At 41.9% G+C, this 14582-nt stretch overlaps 1 protein-coding gene and 1 long non-coding RNA gene across 2 annotated transcripts in view; both read left to right on the top strand.

Annotated features, from left to right (window-relative positions):
* Rora (RAR related orphan receptor A) overlaps window positions 1-14582 on the top strand; it is a 674381-nt gene that overhangs the window by 72887 nt on the left and 586912 nt on the right. The window lies entirely within an intron of this gene.
* LOC147821825 (uncharacterized) overlaps window positions 1-14582 on the top strand; it is a 107708-nt gene that overhangs the window by 72440 nt on the left and 20686 nt on the right. Inside the window, exon 2 of the long non-coding RNA XR_015446506.1 lies at window positions 1-14582. This exon is cut by the window's left edge and continues 34135 nt beyond it; it is cut by the window's right edge and continues 20686 nt beyond it. This is a non-coding gene — a long non-coding RNA (uncharacterized LOC147821825).

Genomic DNA, 14582 nt, shown 5'->3' with positions numbered 1-14582 from the left:
TTATTTTCCACTGTCTTTCCTGCTTTATCATTCTCCACCAGAATATTTGGACAGAAGGGATGAGGGACGTGTAGTGTGTGTGTGTGTGTGTGTGTGTGTGTGTATGTGTTTATTTTAAGTTTGCATACAGAGGAGAGAAGCTATTGAGCTGTGGAGTGTGAAACAGCACTGGAATTTCCTCCTAGCTTCTCTGTCTGACTGCTTGGTGGAAAAGATGCAAAACCCTTTTTCCAGCCCTGAAACACAGTGGACCCTCTTCGTGAAATCCTTTGGCCAGTGGCAAGACCAAGCATGTGCCAAAAGTGAACACAGGACTGAGGGCAGATTGCCTTGGACCTATCAGAGTGTTCTGCTATAGTAGGTGTTTAATAAATAGCTGCTGAATTTGATGTAAATGTTTGATAAGTTCATCTTCAAAAAGGGTATTAGAGATCAGGTCTTTGAAACTTGTTGCTGTACAGGTGACCACACTGGTGTCCAGAGAAGGGAATCTGCAGTTCCACGTGGTGCAGGTCACTGGCAGCAGTCAGGACTGGTGTCTAGCACGTAGCCTGTGGGACCTAACTTGGGGGGGGGGGGCGTTTGGATCCGTAATCAAGAGATGTGTCATACCAAGATGCTCTGGTAGTTTTGAGTCTGGGGATGGGAGTTCAGTAGTCTTAGTTGCCTATACAGCTTCATTTGGTCTTTAAATATTAGGATGTGATAGTGATTAAGAGCTTTGTTCCAGACATGTCTTCCAGAAGAAAAGCAGAAGGCATGAAAGAGCAAAAGGGGGAGGTTCATTTATTCACTCAGCTAAATTGCTTATTAACTGCACAGTGCTATACCTGGTAACTAGCGGAAGAACACTAGATGAAGGGTCTGGAGTTCAGATGCAGTCCTGGCTCTACAGCTTAACTCTTGAGCATCTTATCCAATTTAGGGTTTGGTGCCATTTCCTTATCACGCATAGATGACATTACAGAATGCACAAAGCTTTCTGTTCATGTGCTGCCACTTGGTATCATCTGCCTGAAGTGCTGTGTAGTAAAGAAATCTAAGGCCACATTTGGGATTAAAGTAGGAGAATGCTGTCTGCGGTCTTTTGATGATTTCTTCTGTGGACAGTGGGTAGAGGGTTACAGCGCCGATGCAACCGAATTGCCACCCTGGATCACTTAATCCCGTGCATTCCAGCCCTTGTCTTCTATAGAGCCTCTTCTTCCTAAGCCCCTAAAAGCTCTGCAGATAATGCTTGGTTCTGTTTTGCTTAATGTAAAAAAATGAAGCCAAGAAGGGCAGCAGAAGCAATGATTATAAGTATCTACTTATAAGTGGAGAAATGGAGAAATGGCAGCTTTACTACAAACACATTATTTTTCAGACCACTGCTCTTAAACAGAACAAAAGAAAGGTATGGTTTCCCTGGGTCAAATTAGTTTCCATATCTCGAAATAAAGAATATTGGAAGGAATCCAAATGCCCCGGTAGAATTCACCCGAGCTACTGTTTAGCCTAAATGAAAGTTTAGTCATTTATGCCTCATTTCAATGAAAACCTTGAATCTGTAAATAAGTCACATGAACTTTAAAAATATAAGCTGGAGCCTTTTTGTATATTTTGGGCTAGCAGGCAGATTTAACTCTAATTTGAAATTGTGTTTCATTAGGGATGTTTTCTTTTGACTATGGGTTTAAATTAAGGTGGTTAGACATAATCATGTTAGCATAAGGAAGGCCGAACAAGGTCATAAAATATAGACCAAATTGATGAGACAGTCTTGTACGTACACATTATCTCTGAGTGTTTGTGTGGAAATAATGGCTCCATGATAATTCCTTTTAAATTGTACACACCATTTTAGACCCTGCCAATTAACATCGAGCTTTACAAGGTCAAAGAGGATGAATCAAAGGGGACCAGTAAAAGCTTCACCTGTGATTTTCAAATAGCGTATTTCCTCTGCTTTTAAGAAACATGATGAAATGTCCCTGAACACTGTCAGTCATAGGAGATCTCTAAAAACATTGCTTCCTACTCTGCAAACGTAAGAGGTAACCAACAGGTAGTGAAACAGGGTGTAGTTCTTCTCCACTCTATGTGGTCTTGTTGTGCAGATAGGGAGAAATCAGTGTAGTTAAAGATTGTGCAGTTCCTAGTGACAGGTGCCAAGAGGTTATGATACAGGTTTCTTGGGTCTGATGTGCAGTGTGAATAAATGCTTGCAGCTTTTAGCCCTTTTTTGATCAATGAAGCACTTTTTTGTTAATATTTTTCTTTGTATGTAAAGGAGGAACTGTAACTCTCCATAGCTGTACATATAACCCTTTTCTCCTAATGAGTCAGTGTTCCTATATTTTTCATTTTTTTGTCAAAGCAAGAAGTAAATACTTTAGAATTGTTAAATATACAAACAAAACCAATAAAGTTGAGCATCCTGCATGATAGAAAAAAAAAAAGCATATAACACTGGGGTTGGAAAGGGCTGTATCGAGTTTTCTGCTTTCATCTGGAAAGGTGAGCCTATTTGCTTACAGACCCCTTGAGGGTCATGGCAGAGCTTAGAGCTTGGCATCACCACAGAATTCTTGATGTCTAGTCCAGTATCTGTTCTTTCCTCTAATAATTAAGACAACAAAGCCAGTAGAACATAGTGGGAAATCCCGTGGATATCAAAGAGAAGAAATGGGAGCTCTGATCCAATGATTCGATCTTCCCAAGCCAACACTTGCTAGCTGCTCTGAAGTCTTTCTGCGCTGGAGTGTGGGAATGTTTTGTCATTTCCAACAATTAGAAACAGGTAGCAGTTCTTTCATAATGCTTTCCCTTTTGTTGTGGCTGCCTGGAAGCTCCTGGCTAGTGTTCATACGGAATCTCAACGGTTATATTCATCATTACAAGGCTAGAGTGTTTGCTTCCTCTTTTCCTCTGCAGTGATTTATGGCTTATCTGGCCTTTGTTGTAAGCTTCAAATCCTCTCTAGGGGGCTGTAGGGAAGGCAATGAATAAATAAAAGGGAACTGATTTAGAGAGTATAGTGTCTTCTTAGCAGCTGGACTGACTTCTTTTCTAGCAGGGTGGTGGGAGAGCCTTGTTTGATGAGGTCTCTGAAGGAGGCCAGGAAGCTCTTGGATGTCAAGGCTCCAAGAGGAGGTTTCCCTGTAGAAGAAGAGGGACAAGAAGGACCACTGCTGGCATTGCTGAGCACAGAGCTACATGGGAGGAGACCTTCATGGGGGCCCCTCCCATGGCCTCCACAGGTCTTCATTCACATGGACAATATGGCGAATCAGGGACACTTGGGTTCCTCCTGGAAGCTGGGGATGAGGGGGCCTCTTCCAAGGACATAGCTCAGGAGGACAATAAGGGATTGTGTGATGTCCCTGATGTCAGGCTTACATCCATTTGTGAAAGCCACACCTCAGCATTTGGAACCCTGGATGCAGCTTGTCTTCCTTCGTTGGAGGCGTTCTAAAGGCCAACAGAACGAGTTCCCCAATGTGAAGCCCCTGGAGCTAACCAGGGCCCTTTGTGGCCCCTGGCTCCCAGCCCATGTGCTTGACATGCAGGTGCGGTAAGTTCCCTGCTTTTTTCCCTCACCTTCCCAGAGCTACCTGCTTGCACATGTAAAAAATCATTTGGCCTCCTTTCCTCTTAAACTGGTTATATTGTATCATCCGTTATTATTTTCAATTCACTTCTGAGTAAATTGTTGAGGATTTCTTTATAATACTGAACATTTGGCCCAGGGATTATCCTTTTCACTTTCTGACCGGGGAGCACTGGGAGTGAAGTTGCAGGAATGCTATGAACATCATTAAGCAATTCCTCCCCACCCTGTTTATGTTGTTCTTTCTTTTGGAGGGAGGGGGTGTGGTTTCAATCAATGTATTTATTAGGTCTTGGATAGGACTGGGTCCTTGTCCTTCCTCCCCTGCCTGTGTCCCAGAGACTGGGGAGAGACAGTCTGATGCTGAGGCCCTGACCCAGGTACAAGGTCCCTCTTTGTGCTGCCTCCCTAATCCACTGTGCCACGTGATGTTGGGAAAGGAAAACTCCAGCCAGGAGTCCAGCGCCAGCCTCTGGATGGACACGTCCATGTGGATGTCTCCAAGGCCCTGACCCATGGTATTCCACATACACAAGCCAATCTGAGAGACAAATCGAATCTCACCACCTTGTGTTTAAGATCCCAGGCCATTCTCCATAACCATGCTGGTAAAGTGCGTGCTTCTTAAGGTGACACTGAACTAGCTACCTGTCCTTGATTCTGCCCTCTTCTGTTTCGGCCCATTTCTTCCATGTGAAACCAAGGCTGTGAACAGGGTCAGCATGCACAGTGGAACCCAGAGGTCAGAAACCTAAAGATCACACACACACACACACACAACTCCTGTGCTAGCTCTGAGATCAAGGTTCCTCCACACAAAACACTTAGGCTTAGAAATGCAAAAAGAGTTACAAGGTCAAGAAAGCCTCCTGGTTACTTGCCCTTCCTCCTGTCTCTTTTAGCAGAAGTGACTGGTGCAAAGCCCATTTCTCTTCCGACAGTTCTGTCTTTCTCCATTTCTCCAGCCTGTCTTCTGGGGCTGGTGGAACTGGCCTTTCTGACCAGATGCCCCCGACTTCTAGAAGGGCTGGAAATGTCCACCCTCCTTCTTCAGTGTCACCTTGCCCTTGTTACACTGCCCTCCCCTGGCTTCCTGGAGGGACCTGTGCTCAAGAGCCTTGGCTTCTAGCTGGAGGTGGAAGAGCTGAGCCCGGGTGGGACTGGGCAGGCATCGCAGAAAACCCACACTGCACTTCCCAGCCTCACGCCTCTCAGGTGCTGAGAGTGTCCAGAGATGTGTGCAATTAAAGCCATGGCTTCTGCTCCACTCAGGGGAAAGTTCTGGGGAATAAAATAAGACAGCCAGAAAAAGTCCAGACTGCAGGAGGAATCTGCCCAGTGGCCGGCCTGCGGCTCCCGGAGCCAGCTCTGGGGTGGTGGAGGAAATGGAATCCATTTAGTTCCCCTGTGACTGCCCCCTACCACTAATAGCCTGGAAGGGTTGAAAGCGGCTGCTGCAGCCTTCTGTTCCTGTCCCTGGCTTTATTGTCTCTCCCTCCTTTGCTGCTGCTGTTTTACTGCCTGTGCCCTGACAATGGACCAGGTCTATTCTCTCACTCAGCATGTTTACCCTCTTGGGTGTCTAACCAATGTCTCAGCCTCCGCTAATACATTAGAATTTGAATAAATGTATAACAGCAGGTAGCAAGTGACTGGTGACAGGGTGACATATTGACTTAATATCTTGTGTAATGTGATATGAAGGATGTGCCTTTTGGTGTGTATTTTCATTTTAATTATTTTTTGTTGCTTTTCTTAGGCAGACACTTGTAGGCAGTTTTGAGTAATTGTCTGAAATCATTAACATGTTTATTAAATAAGGAAGCAGAGTGCATTATCTAGCGAATCAATTATGTAAATGCACAAAAAGCTTAAGAAATTAGTCTTTAACTGATGCTGAATTGTATCTGTTTTCTGAAGTAGGGATGAAAGTTGCTGTGTGTGTGTGTGTGTGTGTGTGTGTGTGTGTGTTTTGGGTGAAGGGAGGTATATGTCAGTTTGTTTCCTTTTCTCAGACTTTTGAAGCAGCAATAAGTTTTCTTTGGGAGGGGCATTTGTGAATTGAAACAAGTGGTAGAGATTTTTGCAGGTCCTTCACATAGATGGTCAGCAAGGAGGAACAAAGCAGAAGATCGTGGTGAAATGATAAAGTGTCAGCAGAAGCGATGGCCACCCTCATCAGGGTTGTACCAATGCTATCTCAGTAAAAACTCTCCAACAGATACCTTTTTAAGTCAACCTATCATCCATTCTGATTCCTTATGACTAAGGTATTTTAAAAGATTTCTGCCACCGGCTCAAGTCTACTTGGGCTGTTTCCTTTGGGAATTGGTGACATGGGATATTCCAGAACTCACTCAGTACCCTATCCTGTAACTCAGTAATCTAATAAGTTGTCCTACACTTGAGGGAAACATCCTTCACTTGTCTCCCTTGTGCTTTTTTTGGTCTCCAGATGTTGTGTGGGTCTCCTTTCTCTCCACAGATTCAAATAGTTGACCCAAACCTGCACTTCCATTATATGTATACAGCCTTCGCTTTAATGATTAAAAAGAATACAGTGGAGCTGGACCCCTGCATCTTCTCATGGCTGAGCTTTTTCCCTTAATCCTTCTGATGGAAAACCAAAGAACACTGAGTCAGAGACCCTGCCTACTTTGAATTCTCTTTTTTGAATGCTTATATGCAGATTAAAGGGTACTCAAAGGGAGATAATAGGAAGATAAGAATCAACATTCTAGTGTGTGAATTTTACTTTCTGAGCTAGAGAAAAATACTTGCCAGTTACCATTTCTTAGTCTTTACTTCTTTAAAATAGAAACTATGCCACTTATATTGTAATTTACCAACGGTTGCTTATAAAGGGTTTTGGAAGTCAAAAGAAAAATAGTCTGGGAGACAGAAGGATGTTGTAAGAAGAAGTGAACATTTGCACATGGACAGTTGGCCACTTTTATTTGTATGACAGAGAACTGGCCATTTAACTTCTGTGTATTTCATTTCCTTATTTATAAATTGGCAATAAGACATAATTCAAAAGTTGTTAGGATTAAATTAGATACTATGCTTAAAGTACCTGTTAGCATAATAGGCAAATAGGAGTATCTCAGTTTTCATTATGAAAGGGTTTAGAATTGCTGAATTTGAGTTAAATTGGTGTAGTTTGCTGTGTAGAAGTTAATATGCATGATTCCCTGTGAATAGGAGTATATCTATGAAACTAAGTATAAGAGAATTTAGGAGGTCATCCAGCTCTGCAGTATGGAAACAAGAAGAAATTTCTTTTAGGCACAGGATACAGGTAGAAAGCATAGAGATTTTTTTTCAATAGATAGCATTTCAATTTTGTGTTTGGACTTTTGGTTGAGCATTATTTTTAAAAATAACACTTATACAGGGTTTAAAAGGTCAGCATGGTATAAAAAGACATACAGTGAAGCCTAAATCTCTTCTTCCTCTCACTTCCGGATGTGTTTCCACAGAGGAGCCCGTGGTAATAGCCTTAGTGCACATGTTGGATGTACACATGAATGTTACCTGTAGGAATGATTCCTAGACGTGAAGGTGCTGCATCAAGGGACATGGACACTTTCAATTTAGGAAGGTGTGCCAGATTGTCCCCCTGAGAGGTCTTATAGCTTCACATTCCTCTCCAAGGAGTTCTCCAATGTCAGCATTAATAACTGTGTTGGCCGCCCTCTTACCTTTGCCTAACTAATGGGATGAAGTGTACTTACTGTTTATTTTCTGTCAGTTGTAAATGGGGTTGAGCATCATTGTGTATATTCACTAGCCGCTTACTTTTCTTCTATGAGCTGCCCGTTCCTGACCATGGCAAACCTGCACAGAGCTGCCCAGAACCCCTTATCCAGACCCAGACACTGTCTCCCTCAGCTACTGAATGTGGAAGTAGCAGAAATACTCTCCCTTCAGTCCACTTCTGGGGTTGCTGAAGCCGAAGACAACCTCATAGCCAAAGTCTCTCTGCTGTCCTCAGATACCCCACACTAGCTGAGCACTAGTCAGTGTGGGACTAGAAAGACTCAGGCCATCATTACCAGCTTGGGGCAACTCTTAATGACCACCCCAGCTCCAGAGCTGTGGAGGAACTCGTGAGGTCTTTGCTTGGTGTCCTTAGTGCCAATCTGCTGAATAGTCCCACGTCCTTCCTCCTCCTGTGGGTGCTTATCCTGAGGACACACCCAGCCAGCCTGTCTGCTGGCCTCCATCACCCATCTGCTTTCCTGAGAGCCAGGAGGGGGACACTAACCCGCCTCATTTGTTTTTTTCTTTTGACCAGGAATCAAACTCAGGACCTTGCACTTACCAGGCAGGCAAGGTGCCACTGAGCTACATCCCCAGCCCCCTGCTCATTTTTATACAAGGTTGTTGTCCTCTTCTGAGGCGTTTTGAAAGTATTCTGTTTTGGAGAAATTAGCCTGTTGTCTAACATATGAGTTGCAAATAGTTTTGCCTCTCTGTCTTTTGCTTTGTACTTTGTTGTTGGTATCTTTGCCTTTCAGGAATTTGAAATGCTAATGCAAATTTATCGGTTTTTTCCCTTTTATCTTTTGATTTATGGCATTTTTTTTGTCTCTTGCCTAGTGAAGCCTTTCTTATGCTCAGGTTATTATTTTTTAATGTTCCCTTTTTTACTTCTAAGAAAATATCTTCTTTTTTTGCATTTAAATTTTGGAACCATCTGGGATTTACTTTGATGTAAGACCTAAGAATGGAACCAACATTACTTGCACCCCCACAGTAACTGGCCATAGATACCAACATATTTATTAGATAATTCATCTTTTGTCCACATCTGACAAGATTGGGCATGTTCAGGGTGTTATGGCCTCTTCCACATCTAATATGCCAGCTTTACTATATGATAACTTTCTTTGTACCTATTCTATTTCTGGTTTTCTTTTTCTTTTTTTTTCCCAGTTCCGGGGATCGAACTCAGAACCTTGCACTTGTGAGGCAGGTGTGGCACCACTGAGCTAAATTCCTGGCCCTATTTCTGAAAGAATTTTACCCCACTTTTTCTGACTTTTGATTTGCTAGGAAGAAACTATGCTAATTGCCTTCGGTTTATAGTATGTTTTAATATCTAGTAGGGCTAATAACCCCATATTTCAGAATTTCCCTGGCAATTCTCACAGCTTAATTTTTCATGTGCATTTTAGAATGGACTTTTAAAGTTTCAAAGAATTTTTATTGGCATTTTTATTGGGACCACATTAAATTTATAAAGTAATATGGGGGAAATAGCATCTTTACAATGCATTTAAGAACAAAGTATATCTTCCCATTAGTCATCCTTTATGTCTCTCTGTAGGTTTTTAAATTTTTTGTGTGTGAATTTTATGTTTTTAAACTTAACTCTTAAAAAATATTTCCATTTAGCTCTTGTAAATTTGAACTTCTGTATATTTAATTAGCTTTAGAAAAGCTATTTCTATATATTAGTTTTATAGTCATCAGCCTTACTTTTCTCTTAGTATTTCATTCATATGGAGTCAATTCTCTTTGTTTTTTTATATATAGTATATGCATAATCTACAAATATAATAATTTTGCCTCTTTTCAATTTTGATTATTTATGACTTTCACCTAATTGCCCTGAGTAGTATTAAGTGAAAAATGTGAAATTATAAAATACTGGTAGTGACCATTTTAGTTTTAATAAGAATGCTTTTTATCTATTACCATTAAGCGTGTTTGGGTTTTTGAATTAAGATATATTTATATCTCTCTTTTCCATATTAAAAGGTATTCATAAATCCCTACTTCAATAAGAACTTATTAATAGATTAGATTTTGATTTGTATCAAATGCTTTTCTTAGCATCTGTAGACACGATTCTATGGTTGTTCTGCTTTAACTTGTTGTTACTATGAATCCCTGTTATTGATCCTAATATCCCTATAATTAGTCCTATTTGGTTGTGGAATGTTATTTTATTATTGTACTGAGTGGGTTCTGTTTGTTAATGTTTGAGTTAATATTTTCACATCATTATTTGTAACTTAGATTGATCTAGATTTTCTTTCTTCGGTGGTTATTTTTGACAGGTTTGGAGTCAGTGTTATAGCTGTTTTGGAAAAATAACTTGGAAGCTTTCTTTCCTAAATACATATTTAAGCATTTTAGTATGAATCAGCACAAAGCAACTTATGATTGATGTTTTTGTCAGTTCTTCCCTAAATGGTTTTTAGAGAAAAATATTTAGAAGTAATAGTTGTCAAGGTTGGATCTGTCCTGCCCAAGCTGGGAAGGGAAAAGGGAAGGGCTGACACGTATTCCTGAGGAGTTGAGAGGTGCCAGGGGAGGGGAGGATGATGCCTACAGGAGCTAAGACAGGACAGGGAGCTGAGGAATTCAGCTGAGTCATGCTGCGAATGCCCAGAAAAATCTGGGAGATATTAAACTAATGACAATAACAGTTTTACAAATGGCCTGTATTATACCATGTTTCCCCCAAAATAAGACCTAACCATAAAATAATCAGCCTTGAAAACTAGAGATCAAAATTGCTAGCCCCAGTCAGCCCATCCTGACCTTACCTGCCTTTCAGAGTAGCCACCGAGCAAGAGAACAGTGATGGCGGGTAAGCCCAGGATGGGCTGACTGGGCTGGCGTTTTCATCTCCGGTTTTCAAGGCTGACTGTTCTGTGGCTAGGTCTTATTTTGGGGAAAAGAGGGTCTGCAGTCTGAAGTTATGAATCTTCAAATGTGGCTCTCCTGTGGCAAAATGTGAAAAGGGGCAGTGCTGTCTTAGTTCCTTCTGCTCTCTGCTTTGTACCTTATTGAGAGAGAGCCCCATATTCAGTCTCCTGTTCCTCCTCCTTCCTGCTTAGTCTGGGACCCACCTGGCTGCACACATTTGTGCAGGTATCTGTGTCTCTTCCCTCCCACAGCCCACCCTGGGTGGTAGCTCCGTGCCAGTGTCCTGCGCTTTCAGGAAGGTTCCTTCTGTAGGGAGATTTGATGACACTCGCCCGCTCAGCAGTAGGTAGTGACCTTCCAGGCAGGCCCGCAGGACCTTTCCCTGTCCTCAGCCAAGCCACACTTCTGACATCGGCTCTTACGGGTTGTTTCAGTCTTGTCTTCATGAAGTCAAGCCATGATATCATTGATTCAGCCTCCACAGTCTTATATCCACGGAGGACTTGGCTCCCTTTCCAAAGCATTTCTGAGGTTTTTCCTCCAGTGTATTTCTAAAAAAATTTAAATGTATTTTTATGTTTTCCTTTTTTTCTTCTTTCTTGTGCTGGACAGTGGGATTAAATTGAATCATTTTGTTGTTTTAGATTTTTCTTTTACTCTCTGGGTTTCTCTCTGCTAGTCCTGAGCAATCGTGTTAGTCTGCCAACAGGGCATAAGATTACATAATAACATCTATTGGCTTAAAATCGTTTTAGTCGCAAATTGTTTTGATAAATTCTTCCCTCAAATTTGGTGTCAGTTCTACACTTTGATCATACAAATTTCACTCCCAGTAGCAGAGAGAGTGAATCAAAAGCTTAATGTATAACATACACCTATGGATATGGCATTAACCCCTGAAGTCAGTCTCGCACCCCTTTATGAAGTCTGTAAATATATTTCTGAAATACAAATCCGGTGTTTGGAAATATAGAATGAACTCCTTGATCAGGTTCTGGCTTTAAAAATAAAGGGGATTTTTGGGGGGGTCCAATTTACTCTTTTCGGTTGCGATACTAACAGATAAGGGTACTGCAAATAGCCTGGAAGTCGGTAGGATTTAGGGTTCAGAAAGGAGGTTTCTTGTGTGAAAAGCAGCTTTTCTTGACAAGCTGCTTGTCAAGGTTTTCAGCAGACTCTCTTTTCATTTATTTATTTGGTTGGAGGGAGTTTAGGAAGGTGTTTGCTGTATTTTGTGCTGGCAGCTCACACGTCAAAAACATAAGACTAAAAATATTCCCCAAATATGAATATAGAGTAGTTTCTTCTTCTTTCTCTTCCCCCTCAGAGCACCAGTAGTGAATCTTAGACAAAGGGCTGGTCCTGGTAAAACTGTCTGAGCTGAGCTTTCTGCCCATACCGCAGGTGTGGTTATTTGTTGCTAAGACCTTGGGGTCCTCTTGTAGTTCTGTCTACCCAGTCCCCCTCCATGGATTGGGCCTCCCTCATTTCTCTGTCCACCATGGGAACCTATCTCTCCTTTTCTGTTGCTTTGGATCAAAGCACTATTTGGGACTTCCAAGCACAGAAGCATTATGGGCCCTATGCGAGGGAATCACAGAGCATTTCCTGAAGGAGATGGCTCTTCAACTAGCTCCTTCAGGGTGAGTAGAATTTCCACAGGGAGTTGTTAATTAGGCACATCTCTATTATGTACCCCTGCCAAGCAGCATAATTCCTTAGCCTACTTTAAAAACAAACACCTCTACCCAAGGTATTAAAGGAATCACGGTCTTGTTGGAAATGTTGGGTTCTGTGCTTGGCCCTCTGCCTAAGCATAAAGCAGGTAGAGCCAGGCCAACTTTTCTTCCTCTACCTTTGCATTTTTGGAAGTGAGCAGACACTGGTAAAATGAGACAATTGACATGTTGAAGAGAAATTGTCTCCTTGTCGAAAAATAAGTTCGACATTGTACATTCAGTGTACTGTGAATGTATATGCATACCGGCAGTGACATTTATAGCAGTGCAACTGAGAATGTGCAAACGAAGTCTGAGAAGTGCCAACTGGTGTCCTCCAGCATCAAGCAGAACTTCTCTGGTGTGAGAGGAGCTTCCAATCAGGTAGCGATTTCTTCCCATCCAATTTCTTCCACTGCAGTTTTAAAGGACACCTAGCAAAGGGGCTGGAATTTTGAGAAAATAAAACTGAAAGCACTGTAGGGGCATCTTTTAATTTTTCGTGTTGATTTATTTATAGGTCCTCTCTGCCCATCACCTCTTAGGCTTGCTGTGCCCCAGCTGCCCTGATATCAGCCATCCAGGAGAGGCAGCGGGTGACTGCTGTTTGGTGGCTTAGTATCTGGATCTGTGGAAAGAATGAGAAGCAAGAGGTTTCCCTGAAGGTCTCCCTGGCAGTCAAACTCAGCAGGTGCTCAAGGCGCTCTGCTCTCCCAGCAAGAATTCAGTCCCTCACGGCCATGGAGGCACCAAGGGGCTGCCAGCTTGGGTGGCCTCTGATGTGACTTCATTACCTCTTCTCACCTGTGAATCAAAAAGCTTTCCGTGCAGTTATCCAAAAGTTGACGTGTTGACCTTCTTCCCTTTTGTCCCAGGCTGACTGTAATGAATAATGAAATACTATTCTTTTATTTCTTTGTGATGTTATTTGTGCTTTCTAAGAGAGTAAGCCAAACTCTGGCTCTTCCCAAGCCAGATGTGCTGCTGCTTCTCCTCAGTTATGCTAGACATGTGTTTCCCAAACTGTGTTCCATGGATCCCTGCTTATTGGCAAGGTAATTATAGACATTGTCTTGGAAAATACTGCTGTGATCAATTTAGTTTGGGTCTAACTTACCCACTCTCTTTCCCTTGTTGTTTCTCAGTATAGATTAGTATGTTAAAGGTGGAGAAATTTGTAGGGTTTTTTTTAAAGCTTTCAACTTGGTTTCATCCAGTATTTGTTTTTTGCCAGGAACCAGGCCTTTCTTCCCAGTACTTTATAACGTCCTAACATGCTCAGGGGCACAAGTGCTCCACAGAGTACAGTGTGTACCATTCAGAATGAGACCCTCTGTGCACTTGGCATGAGCTTCGCTATCTGTGGTTCAGTTTTTTAGCTGGTGGTGGCAGTTTGGTCTGGGCACCTGGAGGGACTTGGGTTTCTTGCAGTCTTAAAGATTATGCACACTGTCCCAGGTCTTCTAAAGATCTGTGATTGAAACAGCAAGCACTGTACCTTGAGCATTTTCAGAGTGGTCCAGGCAGGGCATTTTTCCAGTTACATGAAGTCTGTTCTCTGAAGATTTTTGTTCATACATCATTCAGCATCCACAGAGCCATCCAGCTCCATCCCACGTCTGTGTGAGTCACTTTTTTTAAGTACTTCTTTTTTAAAAAATGTCTCATGCACATAGATAATTAGAGAGAAAAAAACAAGTAAAAATAAATCGTGTTGTTTAATTTAAAAACTCAAATGAATCTTAAGTACCAAATACATATGTTTCTCACTTTCTTGGATTACCAAGGACTTACCACCTTTGTACTGATCCTGTTCCAAGCATGTGAGTTAGCATTTTTTACCCTAAAAATGAATGATATGGAAAGAGTGTGTCAAAATAGAGGTGATACTGTATTAAATTCTCCCAAATGACTCAACATAAATAAAGCATGGAGAAGTCCATTGTAACCATCTGTTTCAGGGTTACAGCTCCTTGTATGTCTCTTTCCAGGATAATTATGTTGTCCTGATGGACAATAACTTTCCAATTTATATGCTCCTCTTTCAAGATTGTTACTCAGGAAATGGGATGTATAAAGTTATTATTGTTGAGTGGATTTACTGATTGTGTGATGTTTATGTCAGAATTGGTAACCTGTTATCACCTATTATTTCATCATTAAATTTAATGCATGAAATGTGTAATTTTATAGCTGTCCATTACTAGGTTAGTGTAATGTAATGCAAATTGATTGTTCAGCAAGAGTGGCGCACATCTAAGCACACATTTGAAATTTTAAAAAAATCAAATGTCCTGTTCTGAGCACTGAGAGAATGTGTGTCTGGTGGCTTCAGAGAGCTTTTGTGCTTAGGAAGGCTTTCGCATTGGCACAAGTCTTGTGGTTTGCTGCCGCAGGCTACTGCCACTTTTAACTGTGAGCTCAATCAGGCTACAGGGCACATGGTGCCGGGAAAGGACAGTGTGTGCAATATGTTAATTTTGCAGGAAGTAGCTTGAGGTTCATTCCTCTAAGGAAGTTAATATTTTAGCCAGGCAGAATGATGCACACCTATACTCCCAGGGAGTCCAGTGGCTGAGGCAGGAAGATGGCAAGTTCCAGGCCAC

This window comes from Heterocephalus glaber, unplaced genomic scaffold (assembly GCF_053883595.1).
Source record: "Heterocephalus glaber isolate CG9 unplaced genomic scaffold, H.glaber_assembly_v1.0 deba00001689, whole genome shotgun sequence".
NCBI classification, from domain to species: domain Eukaryota; kingdom Metazoa; phylum Chordata; class Mammalia; order Rodentia; family Bathyergidae; genus Heterocephalus; species Heterocephalus glaber.
Note: the sequence above shows the minus strand (reverse complement) of the source record. Positions and strands in the feature narration are given on the sequence as shown.